Here is a 6920-nt window from a genome sequence, read left to right as displayed (position 1 = left end):
ACCAGCGGGTAAAAACGCATTTTATCCACTAGTGGGTAAAGTAATTTGACCTTGAATAAAGTCAAATTAACTGCTTTAAAATTGATAAAAGTAGGTGAATCTAGTAATAAAGATGATTTACCACCTGTGGAACTACTGGCAGCAAGTGATAAACGCATTTTTGCGTTGTAGTTTCCTCGCTATAGTGAGGGGAAAGTTTTGTGTTACACTCGGTGCAAATGTATTTTACTTCTCGTGGGTTAAAAATTCGCAAGTTCAGGATTCTATTCTCGAACCACTTCGCTTCGCTCGTGGTTCAACTATAGAATCCTTTCACTTGCTCGTTTTTCAATTCCTCACTCGGCGTTAAAATACAATTTTGCCCCTTGTATAACAAATAACTATTATGTGTATATTACCTGACTTTATAACTTCTTATATTATTTTAGTGTTATATTCAAACTAGGGTTTCCGATATATTTCAAAAGAATTGGAAAATAATTATAATGTAATTATTTTGATGCCAATAAATCAAAGATTTGTATAATTAAAAAATATGTTCAAATGGGTATTAGTAGATTTGGTAGTAACTTTGAAAATTGACTGGTATCCCCAATGTATGACAGTGATGACGTCACTGAATAATGTTGACATTGTCAATAAAAGGCAGTGCGAGAGGGACACCAGCCCAAACAATGACCTCTCATGTGGACACACTTTTTGACCTAACTACTCATTCTGGTTTAACTGTAATTCTGTGCTCCCGTGCAAATAAAAGGGACACGGCGATTTTGATGAGCCACCGCTGGGCGAGTAGCTATAAACATCGCCGTGTCTCTTTTATTTACACGGGAGTGATTATATTTTGTTCGTTTTTATAGCCGATAGCTCATAGCTTACTAGCTCGCGGTGGGACCAGTGCCTTATAGGTACACACTCACTTAACTGTGATACTTTCATTCTCTCATTCAAATTTTATTGATAGTCATCATAGCATAGATTCATATCATTCCTGTCTACTTGTATTGTTAAAGTTTTAGTGATATCAAAAACACGATTATTGTTAAGTTAGTGCTAACTCTAAGCAAAATGTGAGTGTGTTTAGTAAAACGTCCGACTTTGTCTGCTACCATAATAGGCGAGATTTACTTGTACATCTCTTTATACGAATACTAGCTTTTTCACATTTACAGAAAATAAGATTTTCTATTGGATCCGTAGGTTTTCTATGTACATTTGTCCGCGATTATTTCGATTACACAATATTACTATTGTTTTTAAAGAAATGCTTGATATTGTAGAATTGTTACACAGCGACTACAGCGTTGTTTGTAAGCTCGTTCAATCAGGAGTCTTAGACAGGTGGGACGTTTTTCCGTGCAGACTCACAAATGTTTAAATATCAAATCCGTACCTATCAGATAGAGTAAGCATTTCTTAGACACACATATAGTCTGGCAAAAATAGAGTAAAAGTGGCAAGCATGTCTCGTTTTCTCCCACAAATTGATTTGAAAGGGATGATGGTGTTGCCACCTTTTAAAATGTTACTGTTTTTTTTGCCACACTACATTTATTGAATTTTTGGTTTTACTTATTTTTATAGGATAATATGTAAAAATATTCTTCATGAAAACTGATATGTGATAATCAATTGGAGTAAAGTCGCCGTCAATAGAATTTGTGAACAATGTAAACAAACCTTGTAGTCAAAATGTCTTTAATTTCCATTCTAACTCATCAGATACTGGCTAAATCCATGTGTTATTTTAATCAATTATGATCACATTATGATCCTCAACCTTTTAAGTAATAAAATTGTGCTAGAATAATGATATTTTATAGAATGGTTTGTTTACATTTGTTGACAATTTCTATTGACGGCGATTTTAAATGAATTATTTCTTGATATTATTCCGTAAGTCAGTTGTAAGAAAAGTGCCTTTAGATATGACATAACAAGAAATAGTTCATATAAGGTACCTAAAGCGGGCAAATTTTGACTAGGGGCAAATGTAACTGGTCCAGTTTTTTCAATGTTTGCATTATTAAATAGTGTCCACCGCTTATATATAGGCGTGTTCAGTAGGTACATGTAGAATTCAATATCATAGTGTAATAATGGATTAGTTACAATTGCCTCTCCAGTCGAGATTTGCCCCTTTGTACCTTACTCTATTCAAGTAGGTATGTTATTAATAAATTTTTACTTTTGCAATTTGCTTTTTATTTATTCAGTGTGTCTTCAAATAGTATTTTTATACAATCGTAATATAATACAAAGCTTTTCAGTCGAGTATCATGTGTTTAGGCCACGAAGCTTGCTGGGTGGCCTAATAGCACGGTACGAGAGTGAAAAGCTTAATTATATCACTATTGTATACAATACTTTTTCTACAACGAGTCATCATCTTCATCATCAATGGACGGAAATATCATCATTCATGCAAGTTAAAATTAATGTTAATAGTCGTTCACCGTTGTATCAACATCGAATTACCTAGCAACCAATTGTTTGTAATAACCGTCGCTGATTGGAAATATTAAAATCCTTGTAGTACCTAAATGTATTAGAAATCTTGGATTCAGGTATAGAATCTTAACACTGATCTGAAAATAATAATCTTGGTTTTATTTTATACTAGCTTTTGCCCGCAGCTTCGCTCTCGTTAGAAAGAGACAAAAAGAAGCATATGTCCCTTCCCTCCCTTCAACTATCTCCACTTAAGAAATCACGTCAATTCGTCGCTCCGTTTTATGTTTGCATGAAAATCGGTCGACATTATGTCGCAGTCGGGGTATTTTTTCAAAATTTTAATTTTTGCCATGAAAGATTAAACAGACACACACTTTCCCATTTATGCATATTAGGTATGGATTTATGTCAGCTCTAAGGTCTCTATGCTCTTTTGTTAAAGTTTTACTTCCATACTTCCGATCACTGTTCATAATCAAACCGAGAATGAGAAAATCCCGACATGTTAAGGTGCAACATAACCCTTTTGGGCAAAAACGGGTCATTTTGTCCCAAACGATTTTGCAGTTGCTTGTGAATTTTGAAGGAAGGTACCTTGAAGTCCCTTTGCATACATATCAGATAAGAGGAGGTAATTATTTGTATTTGGATAACCTAAATAGCCAAAAATAATGGGAAATCACGATTTATTGAGGGTCACTTGCACCACCGACAGTGAGAAGTTAAACCATTTTACACGGAACACTGATTTAAACTTTCACGATTATTACACATAATTATTTTTAAAATCGGGACTTAATCGCGTCTTCTTATTCTACATTACGAATAAATTGCAGTTGATCTGTATCTCTTACACACATAAAATCAAGTGTGGCTTGAACTTGCACAAGATTTGTATCCAGTAGTTTTGTACTTAGGAGGCACTTACTCACTAGGCGAGATGTCCTAATCCTGATGAGCATAATTTAGAGCATAGCTTCTCATTGTGAGACAAAATATGATGACAAGTTATTTATAATGAATAATCTAGATATTATTTATAATTAATTTATGGGATTCAAAACTTTGTTTTGGCTTAACTATCGATATATGTCGCCTTTAACTTCTGAAAGCTATATCTCTGGACCTTACTCAATAGTGGCGGTAACCAACTGGTGAGCAAAAAAACGATATGAATGAGGGACCATTGGATGGCAAGCAGACTCAGGGTATTGCACTCATAAAATGGTTAGTTCCCGCAAAGAGGGCGTCTGGTGGCAGGGATGCAACAATCATGGTGCAAGACCGTTTGCTGTGGAGACACTTACATAGTTGGAATCCTCAGCAATGAGCGACTGAGGAAATAAGTTGCTATATAGCAGGGGTGGCTCAGCAATTCTATTGCTGCACTACAAAGAACATGCCCGGCCCATTCAAGAGGTGACCTTCTCGCGGCGCAATAGAATTCAATGTTGATAAGCTGCTGCGCGCGCGGTCCGTTTGTTAATGTAGGTAAAGAATTTAGAATGGTGGCATTTTGCGAATATCAAATGAGCCTTCTGTACTTGTACTATTATTATGTGGCTATAGTAAATTGATAGTCCATAGTTGTGGAAATAGAGAATTTATTTTAAGAGCTTACAAACATATGGTGACTTATGTTGCTAGACTACTCTAAGGTTTGTTCTGGTCCTTCAGCTTCTCCAGTTGTTGTCTGTAAAAAGAAAAATTATATCTATTTAGTCATCCTTACACACTGATATAGTTTTAGAAATATAGTAAGTTTTTATTGAAAATCTCATTTTTGGCTGACAAGCTTTTTATCATCTGATCTGTACCTTTCTTTCAGTCATCTACTGGTCTCCAAGATGTTTCTAAACCCTTGGTCACTCGATGGGGATATGACGTTTCAGACAGTATTCAGCTATGCCATCTTTTCTGCTCCATCATCAGATTAGCTCCAGAAATTTACATAACATTGCATTGTCACGTGATTTACATATGTGTGCAAAATTTCAGCTAAAAGCGGAAACCGGGAGAAGTGGAACAAATTTAGGCTTTTACGTTTTTGACCAAACTAACATACTAACAAAGGCAAGTTGAATAAAAAGCTTGTAATAAAAACCATGAAACATGCCAGGGACTGTTTTGATCTTTATTAATACATTCACTACCAGACAAAAAATCAGAGACTGATTACCATAAATTAGAAAGCCTACTTTACACGGTGAGAACCGCCCATGTCACAGGTTTACATAATGGTATCTGAACATATTTACAAATGCTCCACCAGGCAGTTCATTGTTGTAGGCTTCTGCTAGTACATGCACTAATAGTACAAGAGACTGAATACCTTTATATTTGTACTAGACCTAATCATCTCTCTCAAATGATTCTGCTCTCTAGTACATTTAGTACACTCACACACGCGCAATAGAGCGGGATTAGAAAGGAGTGAAGAGTTTGAAGGAAGGAGGCTAATAGACAGCGAAGCAATCCAGACTCGGACCCAGAGCGCAAGTGAAAACGGCCGATCAGCTCTCGTTGTACAAGCAAGCGTTACTGTACGCCATATGCACAATTTGTCTCTCGATGTCTTGGTGTACTACTGTACTAAATGTCCTCAAAAGAATGAACCAGTACCTTCGATATTTGACATAGGTTGGGAGCAGATCTTTTTCACGATCAGGCACAATCTCTACTTTGTTGTAAGTAAGTTTTTCACATCAATGTGTGAATTTGACAACTTGGCATGACAAATAGAAAAAAAGTGTGAATAACATGGTATTAAATTTCACAATAAACACATATTTTTTTCTCGAACAAGCTTGCTATAGCAGCAACACATGGATAGAATAGAATAGAAGGTAGTTTATTTTCTAAATGTTTTGTTGACAATCTTTATCACTTCACTACATAGTATAAAACAAAGTCAGTTTCTCCAGGTCCCTATTGTCCCTATGTATGCTTAAGGGCCAGTTGCATCAACCACATTTTGACAGACACATCATCGTCACGTAGCAGAAGTCTATGGATTTTCCCATACAATAAAATTTAACTAACGCTTTAATCTAGAGACAGACGGTTTATGCAACCGGTTCTAATCTTTAAAACTACGCAACGGATTTTGATGCGGGTTTTTTTAATAGATAGAGTGATTGTAGAGGAAGGTTTACATGTAGTGTATAGTACCCGTGCGAAGCTGGGGCGGGTCGCTAGGTATAGATATATATAGGGAGACATATGGCTCCCTTGAAGACCATCTACATTCTAAGTACATCTACTTTTTTTATAAGTTCATACATGAGGGTTCGTCAATTCCATACTCAAACTAACAACAAAGGTATAAAGCTCCCTAATCTCCCTTCCTTCCTTAGTAAGCAGTAGCCTATTTTGCATTCTAAGCTTAAGTTGGTATGAACAAAACTAACCTCAATTGCTGGTTAAAATCGTCTTGCAACGACAGTCATCCTCCCAGTTATCTTTCCCAAACTGGGATACGGTTCTCTCTATCGTCGCTTTAGCGTCTTCGGCCCCCAATCTAGGAACGAAACAAACAAATAATTGGTCAATAATCTTTCAAAAAACAACAACTTTAGATGCGATATAAAAAGTACAAGAATCTTTACTTTCCAGGAATTCTTCTTTAATTCATCGTCTTCTCCTCAAGTAATCCACAAGATCTACTTTCTGCTTGTTCTGCCATTTTATTTCAGTAATTTGCGTACTAAAGATTTTAAATTTGAGTATATTCGTCGTCGGATCGCAGCCAAAACAACGTGAAGTGACAATAATTTGACAATTGACAGATTCGCAAGTCACTTTGGCCGCTGTACACACATGGCCAAGGGTTATGTTCCACCAACCCCTTGGCCATGTGCGGTGTAGAGGGCTACTTGCACGTAAGTTGGCAGTTAGCGCTTGCGCTTGCCGGCCAACCGATTCGTGGGCCGTCGGTTTTTTGTCCACACATCAGCGATCTTGGCGCCAATGTGGCCAACTGCGTTTACACGTTGGCGCTTCATTCAGTTATGGTCTGAAACAGCCGTCAGAGATGGACAGTAGTGATATATTTAACGAAAATAATAAGTTTATTCTATGCCAATGAATAGGTGTAGATTTTAGGAAATAAAATAACCTTGCAAATGTTTAATGTATTTCCAAAAAGATAAATGTTCTTTATCAGAATATTCAAAAAATTGTTAATAGATGTAAATAATTTAATTTTACTACGGGGTTATTATTTTAATATTTTTTTTCTGACAACGTCTATACCTAAGAATTTCCTATAGATTTTTCATTCCACGTCCATCTTTCATGCAGAGCCAATGCTATGATTAGTTCCTGCCAATGTGGGGCCATGGTTTTATCTTGGCCAAGGAGCTGTCAAAGGGTTGTGAACTCGTTGGCCATGTATTAGGTCAATCTCAGTTGTTGGTTAGCTTCTGCAATGAATAAGGCTAACAGACAGTCTGAAAAATTCATAA

The sequence above is a fragment of the Leguminivora glycinivorella genome, chromosome 27 (genome assembly GCF_023078275.1).
Source record: "Leguminivora glycinivorella isolate SPB_JAAS2020 chromosome 27, LegGlyc_1.1, whole genome shotgun sequence".
Taxonomy (NCBI): domain Eukaryota; kingdom Metazoa; phylum Arthropoda; class Insecta; order Lepidoptera; family Tortricidae; genus Leguminivora; species Leguminivora glycinivorella.
The sequence above is the reverse complement of the archived record's forward strand: the minus strand, read 5'-3'. Positions refer to the sequence as shown.